Source organism: Triturus cristatus, chromosome 8 (genome assembly GCF_964204655.1).
Source record: "Triturus cristatus chromosome 8, aTriCri1.1, whole genome shotgun sequence".
Classification (NCBI taxonomy): Eukaryota; Metazoa; Chordata; class Amphibia; order Caudata; family Salamandridae; genus Triturus; species Triturus cristatus.
The window spans coordinates 1,559,519,696-1,559,534,322 of NC_140591.1; positions in this window are offsets into that span (position 1 = coordinate 1,559,519,696).

A 14,627-nucleotide genomic window follows, 5' to 3' on the forward strand; every position below is an offset into this window, starting at 1 on the left:
CGGTTTCTGGCATTTCAGCCGTCTTCAGCCAGGTTTGCTTGAATCCAGTGGCAAAGTGAGCAAGGGACTCACGTCTGAGCATACCCTGCCAACTTATGGCGAACAAAGCGGTACAAAAGGGGGTGGTGATGGACGGAGCATCAGAACCAATCAAACACTCACACCCAGTCAACAGATCTGGGTTTGATCCATCACCGTTCTTTAGCCCACTCTGCCGACCAAGTTCAGACATGGCCATATGCAAATCAGTCTGACCCTGTGCCTCATGGGAACAGTCCAGCCCGAACTGCCAAGCCATGCCTTCCCTGGACCGGAAACAAGCTTCCTAGGACCGGTTTCTGGCATTTCAGCCGTCTTCAGCCAGGTTTGCTTGAATCCAGTGGCAAAGTGAGCAAGGGACTCACGTCTGAGCATACCCTGCCAACTTATGGCGAACAAAGCGGTACAAAAGGGGGTGGTGATGGACGGAGCATCAGAACCAATCAAACACTCACACCCAGTCAACAGATCTGGGTTTGATCCATCACCGTTCTTTAGCCCACTCTGCCACCCCAGTTCAGACATGGCCATATGCAAATCAGTCTGACCCTGTGCCTCATGGGAACAGTCCAGCCCGAACTGCCAAGCCATGCCTTCCCTGGACCGGAAACAAGCTTCCTAGGACCGGTTTCTGGCATTTCAGCCGTCTTCAGCCAGGTTTGCTTGAATCCAGTGGCAAAGTGAGCAAGGGACTCACGTCTGAGCATACCCTGCCAACTTATGGCGAACAAAGCGGTACAAAAGGGGGTGGTGATGGACGGAGCATCAGAACCAATCAAACACTCACACCCAGTCAACAGATCTGGGTTTGATCCATCACCGTTCTTTAGCCCACTCTGCCACCCCAGTTCAGACATGGCCATATGCAAATCAGTCTGACCCTGTGCCTCATGGGAACAGTCCAGCCCGAACTGCCAAGCCATGCCTTCCCTGGACCGGAAACAAGCTTCCTAGGACCGGTTTCTGGCATTTCAGCCGTCTTCAGCCAGGTTTGCTTGAATCCAGTGGCAAAGTGAGCAAGGGACTCACGTCTGAGCATACCCTGCCAACTTATGGCGAACAAAGCGGTACAAAAGGGGGTGGTGATGGACGGCACAGGGTCAGACTGATTTGCATATGGCCATGTCTGAACTGGGGTGGCAGAGTGGGCTAAAGAACGGTGATGGATCAAACCCAGATCTGTTGACTGGGTGTGAGTGTTTGATTGGTTCTGATGCTCCGTCCATCACCACCCCCTTTTGTACCGCTTTGTTCGTCATAAGTTGGCAGGGTATGCTCAGACGTGAGTCCCTTGCTCACTTTGCCACTGGATTCAAGCAAGCCTGGCTGAAGACGGCTGAAATGCCAGAAACCGGTCCTAGGAAGCTTGTTTCCGGTCCAGGGAAGGCATGGCTTGGCAGTTCGGGCTGGACTGTTCCCATGAGGCACAGGGTCAGACTGATTTGCATATGGCCATGTCTGAACTGGGGTGGCAGAGTGGGCTAAAGAACGGTGATGGATCAAACCCAGATCTGTTGACTGGGTGTGAGTGTTTGATTGGTTCTGATGCTCCGTCCATCACCACCCCCTTTTGTACCGCTTTGTTCGTCATAAGTTGGCAGGGTATGCTCAGACGTGAGTCCCTTGCTCACTTTGCCACTGGATTCAAGCAAGCCTGGCTGAAGACGGCTGAAATGCCAGAAACCGGTCCTAGGAAGCTTGTTTCCGGTCCAGGGAAGGCATGGCTTGGCAGTTCAGGCTGGACTGTTCCCATGAGGCACAGGGTCAGACTGATTTGCATATGGCCATGTCTGAACTGGGGTGGCAGAGTGGGCTAAAGAACGGTGATGGATCAAACCCAGATCTGTTGACTGGGTGTGAGTGTTTGATTGGTTCTGATGCTCCGTCCATCACCACCCCCTTTTGTACCGCTGTGTCTAGGAAGTGGCATAATAGCTTAGTGCTGACACTGCACCTCCTCTCAGGAATAAACCCAGATTGATAGGGGTCAATTATACCCTGCATATATGGCACTAATTGAGACTCAAGGATACTCGTGAAGATATTTCTGTCAACATTCAGCAGTTAGAGGGGATGGTAGGAGGCTCAATATGCCATGTCCTTGCCCGCTTTAGGGAGGACCACTACTGTGGCCATGTGCATAGAAGCAGTGAGAGAAATGGTATTACTAAAGTAGTTATTTAGCATGCTAGGAATAGGGTGAGTATGGTGACAAATGCCTTATATAAATTGGAAGTGTTACCGTCTTCTCCTGGGGCTTTACACCAGGGCAGGTCTTGAATGGCCAACATAACCTCCTCTGCACCTATTTCCTCATCTAGTTTAGATGCTTCCCTGTCATGGAGATGAGTCACAGAGGCAAAGGCTACATATGCTGCCATTGCATCTTCCCTGAATTAATCTGCAGTATAAAAAGTGGAACAAAATCACTCAAATAATTTGGCTATCTGATCATCAGAATACATTTGGTCCCCAGTGAACCCATCATCTTGGAAACCCATTGTTGGATGGACTGGGCTCAGAACCGCTGTGCGAGGAGCAAGCCTGATTTATTACCCTCACATAATATCTCTGTCTAGTGCGTAGGAGTGCATATTTTGCTGCATCCATATCTAATGCTCTAAGTTGCTGTCGAGATGCCGTAAGTTGGCATGCCAATTTGCCAGAGCCAGTGCATAAATGAACTACTTCCATTTCCCTAATTTCCCTTTCCAATTGTTCGCATTTCTCCTGTCTGTCTTCATTAAGCCTAGACGATATGGCAACAAAATCCTCCCTCAAGCCTGCCTTTAAGGGATTTTATGTTGTGTCATTGGTTTCAAAGAAGTCTCGGATTACCCTTGCAACTTCAGAAATATTAGCTTCATATGTGAGTAGCTTCAGATTGATATGCTAGGTGCGTTGTCGCATTGTGAGAGTGATAGGTGAGTGGTTGGATACAGACACCACCCCAATGTCAGCTGACACAGTAGCCCAGGTAAGATGAGGAGAGGACAGAAAGAGGTCTATTCAAGCATATGTGTGGTGTACAGGAGAAAATAATGTACATGCCACACATCCACTAATCCCATGTCCACCGGCTAACCAGGCATTGCCTCTGAAAGAGATCCAAATTGCCCCACTCCCTGTGTGAAGCTGTCTAAGTGTGCATCATTTACAGCATTGAAGTAACCCTCTAGCATCACATCTTCTTCAGGTGGGAACACCACCCTCCCAAGTGCGCTTTCAAGAAAGCTTTACTGGTGCTCATTCTGTGCATGGACCAAGGCTATTGTTAGGAGTAACCCCTCATCTCCAATTGACAAGAGAGTAACCTACCAGGAAGCCATACCTGCGTTTTATTTACCTTCTTAAGAAAGTGTGAAGCTAACAGTATGGTTACCCCTGCTGTCTTCCAGGGTCCTGAGGACAAAATCTCATGATCATACCAACGGGAGCGAAGGTGTTTCTAATCAGATTGGAGTAGGTGTGTGTTTTGTAACAAGCATATGTCTCATTTGGACTCCTTGAGAAAGGAGAAGAGTGCCAACTGCTTCGCTGGGGCATTCAGCCCTTGTACATTAGAACATAATATTTTGATCATGAGTTAACTAAGTTGTCAAGAAAATGTGGACTAACAGTTGGAGATATGGTATGTGAGTCCCAACCTCAATGGACAGAAGAAAGCGAATATAATGCTGTGGCCCTCAAAAAAGGAATTGTCAAGCATAAAGAAAGGGGGCCACACAGGGCCATACCATGGACATATTCCAATTCAGGAGTGTCATTAACCAATGTCGGAAGAAGCTTAAACCCATCAAAATCGAAACTTTAACTGCAAATGCTTGAAATGATAGCCACTATGTGACGGGTATCGGGTAGTTTCAAATAATGGAGTCAGTAAACGTGTCAGTGTGTTAGGTGTAAGCGATGCCCAATGTCCCAAGTAAAGCTAAGGTGTGCTGATAGCAACAGCACAGGTAAGTGTAAAAGTGTAAAAAAAAATAAAGAAAAAGGAGGAGATAAAACAAGAAGAACAACAACAATATAATAAAAATCCCACTTTTAGAGACACTGTTGTTAACCAGTATGGGTCTGTCTGCCTGGCAGCCAGTCATCTTTACAACACAACGTGGAATAGAATGTGAACCCCGCTGTGTGAGGAATCAGCACTTATTGAACTTCATATCACCTCGGTCGTGTCGGACACCTGGGGCACAGTGCCGGTTTGGGCCAAGAACAAACCTCTTCCGCCCAGTGAATCAATCTCCCTCTTTGTCTGATGTACGACCCCGTTGTTGAAGTTGACACAGCAATGCTTCTTGTTCTCTGTCACTCTGAGATGCCAATGGGTTTGTTTGCAATTCTTTCACAGTGCGACATCGATGTCTCAACTTGGTGCTTGAGCTTGTTGGGGGACCTAGGCTGCTACTGGTGGATCTAAACTCCTGAAAGAAGCTTAAAGCCCAGTATGGCGTATGCCTCCTCTAAAGTGAGTACTCCATGTGTTTCTAGGTTCCAAATGAATATTAGTTGGAAAGGGTGGCCCCAACTAAATTAAATTCCCTTCTCATGTAGAAAGTCTGCAGTTTGTTTCAGTGTTTTGCATCATGGAGGGAGAGAGGTGAAAGGTTTTGGAAAATACTAACCTTTGCCCCTTTCAAAGGTTATGACATGCAAGTGTCTTACTAAAGAAATAATCAAGGAGCATATCAGCAACAACCGGCGATAATTATCGCTAAGCACACTAAGCGCTAGGATAATTATCGCTGGCTAACGTGAATTTTTATCGCTGAGATAGCGTGCTATTAGCAACGCTTATCTCAAAAGCGATAAAAATCCTAGCGCTAACTGCCTAATGTGAGATTATCGCTGGAAACCCAGCGATAATCTCACGAAGTGTGGCGTTAGCTTGTTGATAGGGACTCACAAACATAGCCATGATATCCACCTTCCATAGGATATCATGGCTAAGTCTGTCCTGAAGAAGGCGTAAGGAAAGTAGCGATAACAGGGGTTATTGCTACTTTTCCTGCCGCTATGCTTTATAGCGTGGGGCTTGATGATATGAGAAATGTCGCTTAGCGACATTTCTCCTGTCATGTCAGGTCAGGAACGCCCACTTTGCATCTCATTAGAGATGAAAAGCTGGGTGTTAAGAATCCTGGCACTAAAGCAAGGTTTCACGCGTTAGCGTGACCTTGCTAATTAGGCGATAAAATTATCGCCGCTTTTCGGCCGAAAACGACCGCAAAAGCGGCGATAGTTTTTTATCGCCTGCTTGATTATATGCCCCAAAGTCTTTCTATTTGTAAGAGTGAAGACAGGTAAGGATGCCCTTTGGCAGCCCTGGGGTCTTTGCAGGGTGACCTGCTATGTGAGTGTGTTTAAGCAGAATACCTTGTCTCCTAAATACGGAGCAATATATTAGAAGAGTCTTGTCACATAGTCCTCCAGGTTTCCTGTATCTGCTTGAAGGGGCCCGCCCCTGATATAAATACAGGGCCAGGGAGACCTGTTTTCCAAGTCTTTCAGGTGATAGTACAGTTCTTCATTTTTGTCTATCAATTCTAGAAGTATTCCAGGGTATCCACTTGATCACCAACTCACCCAGATCTGCCTTAATGCCTTTAATATCTGCTTCGACATCTCATCTGAATGCTGCAATATTGTCTCATAATGCACCTAATGGCTGCTCCAGGAATGTGTGGGTCACTAGTTCTTCTGATAACTGAGCATCTAGGACATGCAGTGTGAGTATCAGCAGCTTTTTTAGTGGAGGGTTTATTTAGTAAGTCCTTAATGGAGGCATCCTTTTGTGATCAGTTGCTAGCCATCTTGATCAATTGAAAGTTAACCAGAGTTCAATCCCTGATGCTCAAGGGCCTGATCCAGAATGTAGTCTACCAGGGGCCAGGTTGCACCCCCCAGCCAGGCAGTCACAGGTTCAAGGACTGAAAAGGACCCAACCAACATCAACGCGCTTATGGGGTTGGAACATCACCTTGTATAAAATGGTAGCGTGGAGGAATGAATATCCAAATATTACCTAAGGGTACAATGAATTGCCCTTATACAAGGCCCATCATCCCCTCTCAATTTCAATGCATCAAGAACCACATGCCACTCAAAATTCCTTGATAGGGTTGGACCAGGTTGTTCCACAGCGTGGACCACAGCCTGCACACAATGCTCAGGCCTGGGTTGTAAGAGTTCCACAAAATAACACAGGCAAGCCTCAAATCAGGTGCCTCACAATCTTTTGGGCATCCTTCTGCCAGGTGAGGGCTGTGATATAAGCAACTGCCCACTACTGCAGGCTGAGGGCCTCAGGTCCTCCACGTACCCCTCCCCTATGAGTGGGACATGCGGGACACCTCAGCCAATGGGCACACCAGGGAAAGGGAAAGAAAGGCAGACCCAGGAATATTACTGTGCGTCTGATTAAGGAGCCAACAGGGGGGGATTCAGTGGTGTCTCACTATGTGTCTGCCCACTGGGTTTCACCTCCAGGACTCACCCTGCATGCCAATTCAGTGCCCCCGGTTGTTCTCCGGTAGTCACGGACCCTCCCTCTATCATGTCACCATCACTGCTTTTCTGTAAACTACTAGGGGCATATTATCAAGCCATGCGATAAAATTATCGCCGTTTTAGCGGCAGAACCTGCCGCTAAAACGTCGATAATGGGCTTTCCAATTGAATTCCAATTGAAGCCCATGTTAGATGTGAAGGACACCTAACCTGAGCTTCAATTGGAATTCCATAGAGCATATTATCAAGCCCATTATCGCCGTTTTAGCGGCAGTTTTCTGCCACTAAAACGGCGATAATGTTATCGCCTGGCTTGATAATATGCCACTATGTCGCATTTCTGTAGAGGTTGCTCTGGAAAATGATTGTGTAGATATTCGTACCTAATTTCTCGAGTCAAGTCTGAGCTGAGCGGAGGGGGGCATGCTGGGTAAGTGTTATGTAGTGAGAAATAAATGAGAGGTGGGAGAATAAAGGTTTCAAGAGTATGATCCACAGTGATGTTGAGTACTGCAAGATATTGTGTTAAGGTGTAGGGTGATAGGGCCCGATTCACAGAACTAACTTAAGACAAAATCCTAAACTTACTACTTTTGGTATTCCTAGAATTTCGGATTTTGTCTTAAGTTTGTCTTAAGTCTGTCTTAAGTCTGTCTTAAGTTTGTCTTAATACAAACTTAAGACAAAATCCTAACTTCTGTGAATACCAAAAGGAGCTGCCATTTTTGGCCAAATCAGAGTCCGACATTGGGAGGAACATGCTATGTAGTATCTACTTAGTGTGTGGGAGAGGATTAGGGTAGTGGTAGTGCTTAGCACTAATATAAGGAGCCCGGGTAGTGGTAGTGCCTAGAACTAATATAGGTAGCAAGGGAGAATCGATCACTGAGTAGATCGAGATCAGGGAAGTTGATGCGCAAGACAAGGTCATAGATTAGGCTATCAACAGTCCAGAGCAGCCATTTTAGACATCATATACAAAACAAACAAAATAGGTGTGATGTAGAGTGATACTATCAGCTGTTGGGTTATTCTGATTCACAGTCTGGAGAGGCCCCATTATACAATCATATACAAAATATAGGTGAACAGGGGAGGGATACTTTCAGCTGTTGGGTCATTAATAATGTCAGTGTAACATGCTTATGCAGAGGTGAGAAAGGTGACCAGTCAACCTTTGAAATATCCACAGTTGAGTGTATGACACTGTGCTAGCCACAAGCTGGTGCTTGCCCTGGGTGATGTTTGTAAAGAAGTCACAGGCATTAATCAGCTCAATGTTTTTTGGGATACACTATATACCACCTACCAGGTCTCTCCAAAAAATCAGAGAGAGTTTGGTGAATGTGTTTTGGAGGTAGGAGTAACACTTCTGGCAATTGAAAAGGTGCTAGATGTACGTTGGGTTTAAACCATTTATTAACCTCCCTGGTGTTCGTTGAAAATATGGGCATATTAAATGAGGCTCTCACAGAATTGGGTGACCTATCCAAAAGGCTACAGCGGCGTGATGTGACCATGTATGAGGCCGATCGTTCAATACAGATGCAGATTTTAGTGTTGGAATCAATGGTTGATTCGCCTGGGCCCTTTGCTACAACTGCATTAAATGCTGCTGAACAGATGCATTTTGCTGGTATAGGAGAGCAATACAACAAAGGCTGTGTTAGCACTAATAGGGCACAGTTCTTTAGGAGGTTAGCAAATAACCTGCAAAAAAAGGAAGACAATGGCTAATTCATCAAATGTTTCTAGATGTACAACCACCAACAATGACAAAATAGAATACAAAGAGTTGGTACATAGAAAGAAACTGCTACAACCGTTTATTGGCTAGATCCAGTAGACGTCTTATATGGGGAGGTAGAATTACAAAACCTTTATAGCAGATTGCATGTATTTGATATCAGGCAGTACATCAATGGTTTCAGAGAGTACAAACAAAATTGAAATTGCATCCCTGGAAGCCTGAAACCATTAGTGCACATTATAGACAACTTTTGTTCCTCCACTGCTGAATGTGAACGGGGCTTTATTGTAATGGATGATGTGCTCACACCACTGCGGAACAGAATATCAATCAATCGTCTGTCTTCTATAATGTTCATAAAAATCGTGAGGCCTCCTGACATAGAATTTAAACCTGAATTTTATGTTCAGAAATGGTTGGAAAAAGGGAGGAGATGTGCTTATGAAAGAAACTGCATGGCTCGGAGACAAATGGCTTATGATTTAACTTATAAGCGTATTTGGAACTTTCTGTGATTGGAAACACGTCCCTCTTCATCTTAGGCAGGCCCAGGACCTGTTCTCCTTCAGGAGACAGCTAAAAACCTGGCTGTTTCAGCATTAGTCCTCTGTGGGTAGGCTGGCCTCTGGGTTTTGGTTGCCTGTTATCTGGTAGTCCTTAGCGCCGGGACACTCCGTGGAATAGCCGTGCGCTTTATAAATACCTATTTTCATTTCATTTTCATAAACAACCTATATATTAAACCTCGAATAAACATGCTTATCCATTGTTTGAATTAAATAACGTTATAAGCTCTAACTGGTCAGTGAAATGCTAAATGCACTAAAAATTGGTATGTTTTGCTATTTCTAGCCACACCTTTCACTCTGCCCACTGATCCAATCCATGGTTTATTCCCCCCCCACCCTGATTTTCCGCCCACAGTTCCACTACCTTTTTTCTCTACCTTGACCTCTGGGTACATATACTCGACAAGTTCATGTAATGTTCATGAAACAATTAAAATATACTACATAGAGGATGGGTAGAAATATCCAGAAGGGGATTCACTCATTCAAAGAGTCCAGTGCAGAAGGGGAAGTAAATACAGATAGACAAGAATGGTCAGCTCCGTACATTTATTTACTAGAAAACAGATAGTGGATCCCCTTGTTTTTTCAAACACCACTAAAGTATTTGTGACAGTTGCCTTTAACATTTCCATACCCAGGATTTCCCAAAGTTTTTGGATTCAATCTAACTTTTCTGGGACAACACCTGTTTGGCGGCACCAATCAATAGTGTGATATCTTGCACGCGTTGTAATTTCAAGGGATGAATTATTGCAGAACATGGGCACTACTGTGTCAAGAATTTCATTGACATTAGCCAAAACTTCAGACCTAAAATGTTGACTTTTAGGGCACTGCCTCAGCATTTGTATCAGAGTGCCCCCTTGACCGCAATGTTGCAAGCAACGGGGATCTCCCCTGGGTTTCTGTTCAGCTATTCTAGCCAAAATGTAGGACCAATAGCGGGCTATCTTAGGGAACATTTTTTTGCCCAGCTGGAAAGCCCTTGGCCCTGTGTACTATATCCTGCCATTCTTTAGGTGTGAACTCACGTTTGCACTCTGTTTCCAAGGAAAAAAGCATGGATATCTGAAAGAATGCACTTGTCTGACTGATGTGTGATTAACAATTTCTTAAAGAGAGCAAGATAGTTCCAATAAGTGTTAGGGGGAAGGACGTAGTAGGAACGAAGTTGGGCAAAGTCCATCATTCTATCCTCATCAAAAAAGTCTCCTATTCTCTAGCAATTCCCTTCTTGCCACTTAATAGTATGTCCCTTCGCTGATGGAGTGAAGTGGTGGTTCCAGTTAGGCTTGGGATGCGCAAGGAGAGACATTGTGTCCCTTGCACCCTGTCCCACAACCCCACCATGGCTCTGGTGACCAGTGCAAAATAAAAGAGTGTGGTGCCTCTTGGTGAGCCTGGGCACTTTCGAAATGTGAAACCCGGCAGTTGCCTTGTTGATAAAGCACCAGCGTTTCTCTGAGCTGGCCCTGTACCACTCTTCCATGTAACGCAACTCCAGGTTCAGAATTCCCAAATCTCCCACGTCTTGGTATAAGTAGGCTTTGTTTTCTGACCATGTGTGCTTTCTCTACCCCAAAAACATGTGTCTGAGGTGTTGAAATTTAGTTAAGACCTGTGCTTGGGGTTCTAACGGCAAAGTTTGCATGGCATAAAGAATTCTATGGAGCAAAGTCAACTGCCTCTAATCTTCCTAGCCATGACAACAAGTACCCTTTCTAGGAGGAAAGTTCTGAACTGGCATTAAGGAGAAGGGTAGAATAATTTTCTAGGGCAGTGCGGACTTTCATGGGATATATTTGAAGCCCCAGATATTTGACTCCCAGGTGACCCAGTCAAATTTGAACAAAAGTGAACAAAGTCACAAGGTGGGCCTGATCTTCTTTGGGGATGATTAAACTAAGGTCTAGTGTCTTCTGAAGAAAAAAAAGAGACTCACCTGAATTCCTCCAATTCATGCAGGAGAGGAGGCAAAGAGGTGATTTGCTGTGTAAATGTAAGCATAACATCATCAGCATAGAGTGCCACTTTGAATATAGCACCTTACATCGCATGCGTTTACAACGCATGTGATTACAACGTGGTTGTTACAATGACCGCATTGTTACATTGCAGTACATTACAACGCAAGTCGTTACATCGACTTGCTGTAGGGGCACGCTGAACTCACAAATAGTATAGTTTACTATTCCAACTCCAGTGTGCGCAACAGTAGGGAAGGTGTTGGAATAGTAAATTAATCTATTCCTTAGTTTAGCACGCCGCCCTACAGCAAGTCAATGTAACGACTTGCGTTTGTAATGTACTGTGATGTAACTACGCGGTTGTTGTAATGACCACGTTGTAATCACATGCGTTGTAACACATGTGATTTAATGTCTGTTTCCATGCCACTTTATGTTCCCTGTCACTCATTAAAATGCACGTAATAGAATGGTGCTCCATATTGAGAGCAGAGGGGGCAAGGGAGCATCCTTTTCAGGTGCCCCGCAACACTCAAAATGATTGGACAATATTCCATTAACTCTAACTCAGGAGCTGCATAGTTGCAGCCTATCCAGAGCTGGAATTTCCCCAGCAGTCCAAATCTAGTGAGCACTAGTTAGAGGGATGGCCAGTGGACCTGACCAAAACCCTTTTCGACATCGAATAATAGAAGAAGGGTGGGTGCTTGAGATCTTTGCGCTGTGTCTAGGAAGTGGCATAATAGCTTAGTGCTGACACTGCACCTCCTCTCAGGAATAAACCCAGATTGTTAGGGGTCAATTATACCCTGCATATATGGCACTAATTGAGACTCAAGGATACTCGTGAAGATATTTATGTCAACATTCAGCAGTTAGAGGGGATGGTAGGAGGCTCAATATGCCATGTCCTTGCCCGCTTTAGGGAGGACCACTACTTTGGCCATGTGCATAGAAGCAGTGAGAGAAATGGTATTACTAAAGTAGTTATTTAGCATGCTAGGAATAGGGTGAGTATGGTGACAAATGCCTTATATAAATTGGAAGTGTTACCGTCTTCTCCTGGGGCTTTACACCAGGGCAGGTCTTGAATGGCCAACATAACCTCCTCTGCACCTATTTCCTCATCTAGTTTAGATGCTTCCCTGTCATGGAGATGAGTCACAGAGGCAAAGGCTACATATGCTGCCATTGCATCTTCCCTGAATTAATCTGCAGTATAAAAAGTGGAACAAAATCACTCAAATAATTTGGCTATCTGATCATCAGAATACATTTGGTCCCCAGTGAACCCATCATCTTGGAAACCCATTGTGGGATGGACTGGGCTCAGAACCGCTGTGCGAGGAGCAAGCCTGATTTATTACCCTCACATAATATCTCTTTCTAGTGCGTAGGAGTGCATATTTTGCTGCATCCATATCTAATGCTCTAAGTTGCTGTCGAGATGCCGTAAGTTGGCATGCCAATTTGCCGGAGCCAGTGCATAAATGAACTACTTCCATTTCCCTAATTTCCCTTTCCAATTGTTCGCATTTCTCCTGTCTGTCTTCATTAAGCCTAGACGATATGGCAACAAAATCCTCCCTCAAGCCTGCCTTTAAGGGATTTTATGTCGTGTCATTGGTTTCAAAGAAGTCTCGAATTACCCTTGCAACTTCAGAAATATTAGCTTCATATGTGAGTAGCTTCAGATTGATATGCTAGGTGCGTTGTCGCATTGTGAGAGTGATAGGTGAGTGGTCGGATACAGACACCACCCCAATGTCAGCTGACACGGTAGCCCAGGTAAGATGAGGAGAGGACAGAAAGAGGTCTATTCAAGCATATGTGTGGTGTACAGGAGAAAATAATGTACATGCCACACATCCACTAATCCCATGTCCTCCAGCTACCCAGGCATTGCCTCTGAAAGAGATCCAAATTGCCCCACTCCCTGTGTGGAGCTGTCTAAGTGTGCATCATTTACAGCATTGAAGTAACCGTCTAGCATCACATCTTCTTCAGGTGGGAACACCACCCTCCCAAGTGCGCTTTCAAGAAAGCTTTACTGGTGCTCATTCTGTGCATGGACCAAGGCTATTGTTAGGAGTAACCCCTCATCTCCAATTGACAAGAGAGCAACCTACCAGGCAGCCATACCTGCGTTTTATTTACCTTCTTAAGAAAGTGTGAAGCTAACAGTATGGTTACCCCTGCTGTCTTCCAGGGTCCCGAGGACAAAATCTCACGATCATAGCAACGGGAGCGAAGGTGTTTCTAATCAGATTGGAGTAGGTGTGTGTTTTGTAACAAGCATATGTCTCATTTGGACTCCTTGAGAAAGGAGAAGAGTGCCAACTGCTTCGCTGGGGCATTCAGCCCTTGTACATTAGAACATAATATTTTGATCATGAGTTAACTAAGTTGTCAAGAAAATGTGGACTAACAGTTGGAGATATGGTATGTGAGTCCCAACCTCAATGGACAGAAGAAAGCGAATATAATGCTGTGGCCCTCAAAAAAGGAATTGTCAAGCATAAAGAAAGGGGGCGACACAGGGCCATACCATGGACATATTCCAATTCGGGAGTGTCATTAACCAATGTTGGAAGAAGCTTAAACCCATCAAAATCGAAACTTTAACTGCAAATGCTTGAAATGATAGCCACTATGTGACGGGTATCGGGTAGTTTCAAATAATGGAGTCAGTAAACGTGTCAGTGTGTTAGGTGTAAGCGATGCCCAATGTCCCAAGTAAAGCTAAGGTGTGCTGATAGCAACAGCACAGGTAAGTGTAAAAGTGTAAAAAACAATAAAGAAAAAGGAGGAGAAAAAACAAGAAGAACAACAACAATATAATAAAAATCCCACTTTTAGAGACACTGTTGTTAACCAGTATGGGTCTGTCTGCCTGGCAGCCAGTCATCTTTACAACACAACGTGGAATAGAATGTGAACCCCGCTGTGTGAGGAATCAGCACTTATTGAACTTCATATCACCTCGGTCGTGTCGGACACCTGGGGCACAGTGCCGGTTTGGGCCAAGAACAAACCTCTTCCGCCCAGTGAATCAATCTCCCTCTTTGTCTGATGTACGACCCCGTTGTTGAAGTTGACACAGCAATGCTTCTTGTTCTCTGTCACTCTGAGATGCCAATGGGTTTGTTTGCAATTCTTTCACAGTGCGACATCGATGTCTCAACTTGGTGCTTGAGCTTGTTGGGGGACCTAGGCTGCTACTGGTGGATCTAAACTCCTGAAAGAAGCTTAAAGCCCAGTATGGCGTATGCCTCCTCTAAAGTGAGTACTCCATGTGTTTCTAGGTTCCAAATGAATATTAGTTGGAAAGGGTGGCCCCAACTAAATTAAATTCCCTTCTCATGTAGAAAGTCTGCAGTTTGTTTCAGTGTTTTGCATCATGGAGGGAGAGAGGTGAAAGGTTTTGGAAAATACTAACCTTTGCCCCTTTCAAAGGTTATGACATGCAAGTGTCTTACTAAAGAAATAAACAAGGAGCATATCAGCAACAACCGGCGATAATTATCGCTAAGCACACTAAGCGCTAGGATAATTATCGCTGGCTAACGTGAATTTTTATCGCTGAGATAGCGTGCTATTAGCAACGCTTATCTCAAAAGCGATAAAAATCCTAGCGCTAACTGCCTAATGTGAGATTATCGCTGGAAACCCAGCGATAATCTCACGAAGTGTGGCGTTAGCTTGTTGATAGGGACTCACAAACATAGCCATGATATCCACCTTCCATAGGATATCATGGCTAAGTCTGTCCTGAAGAAGGCGTAA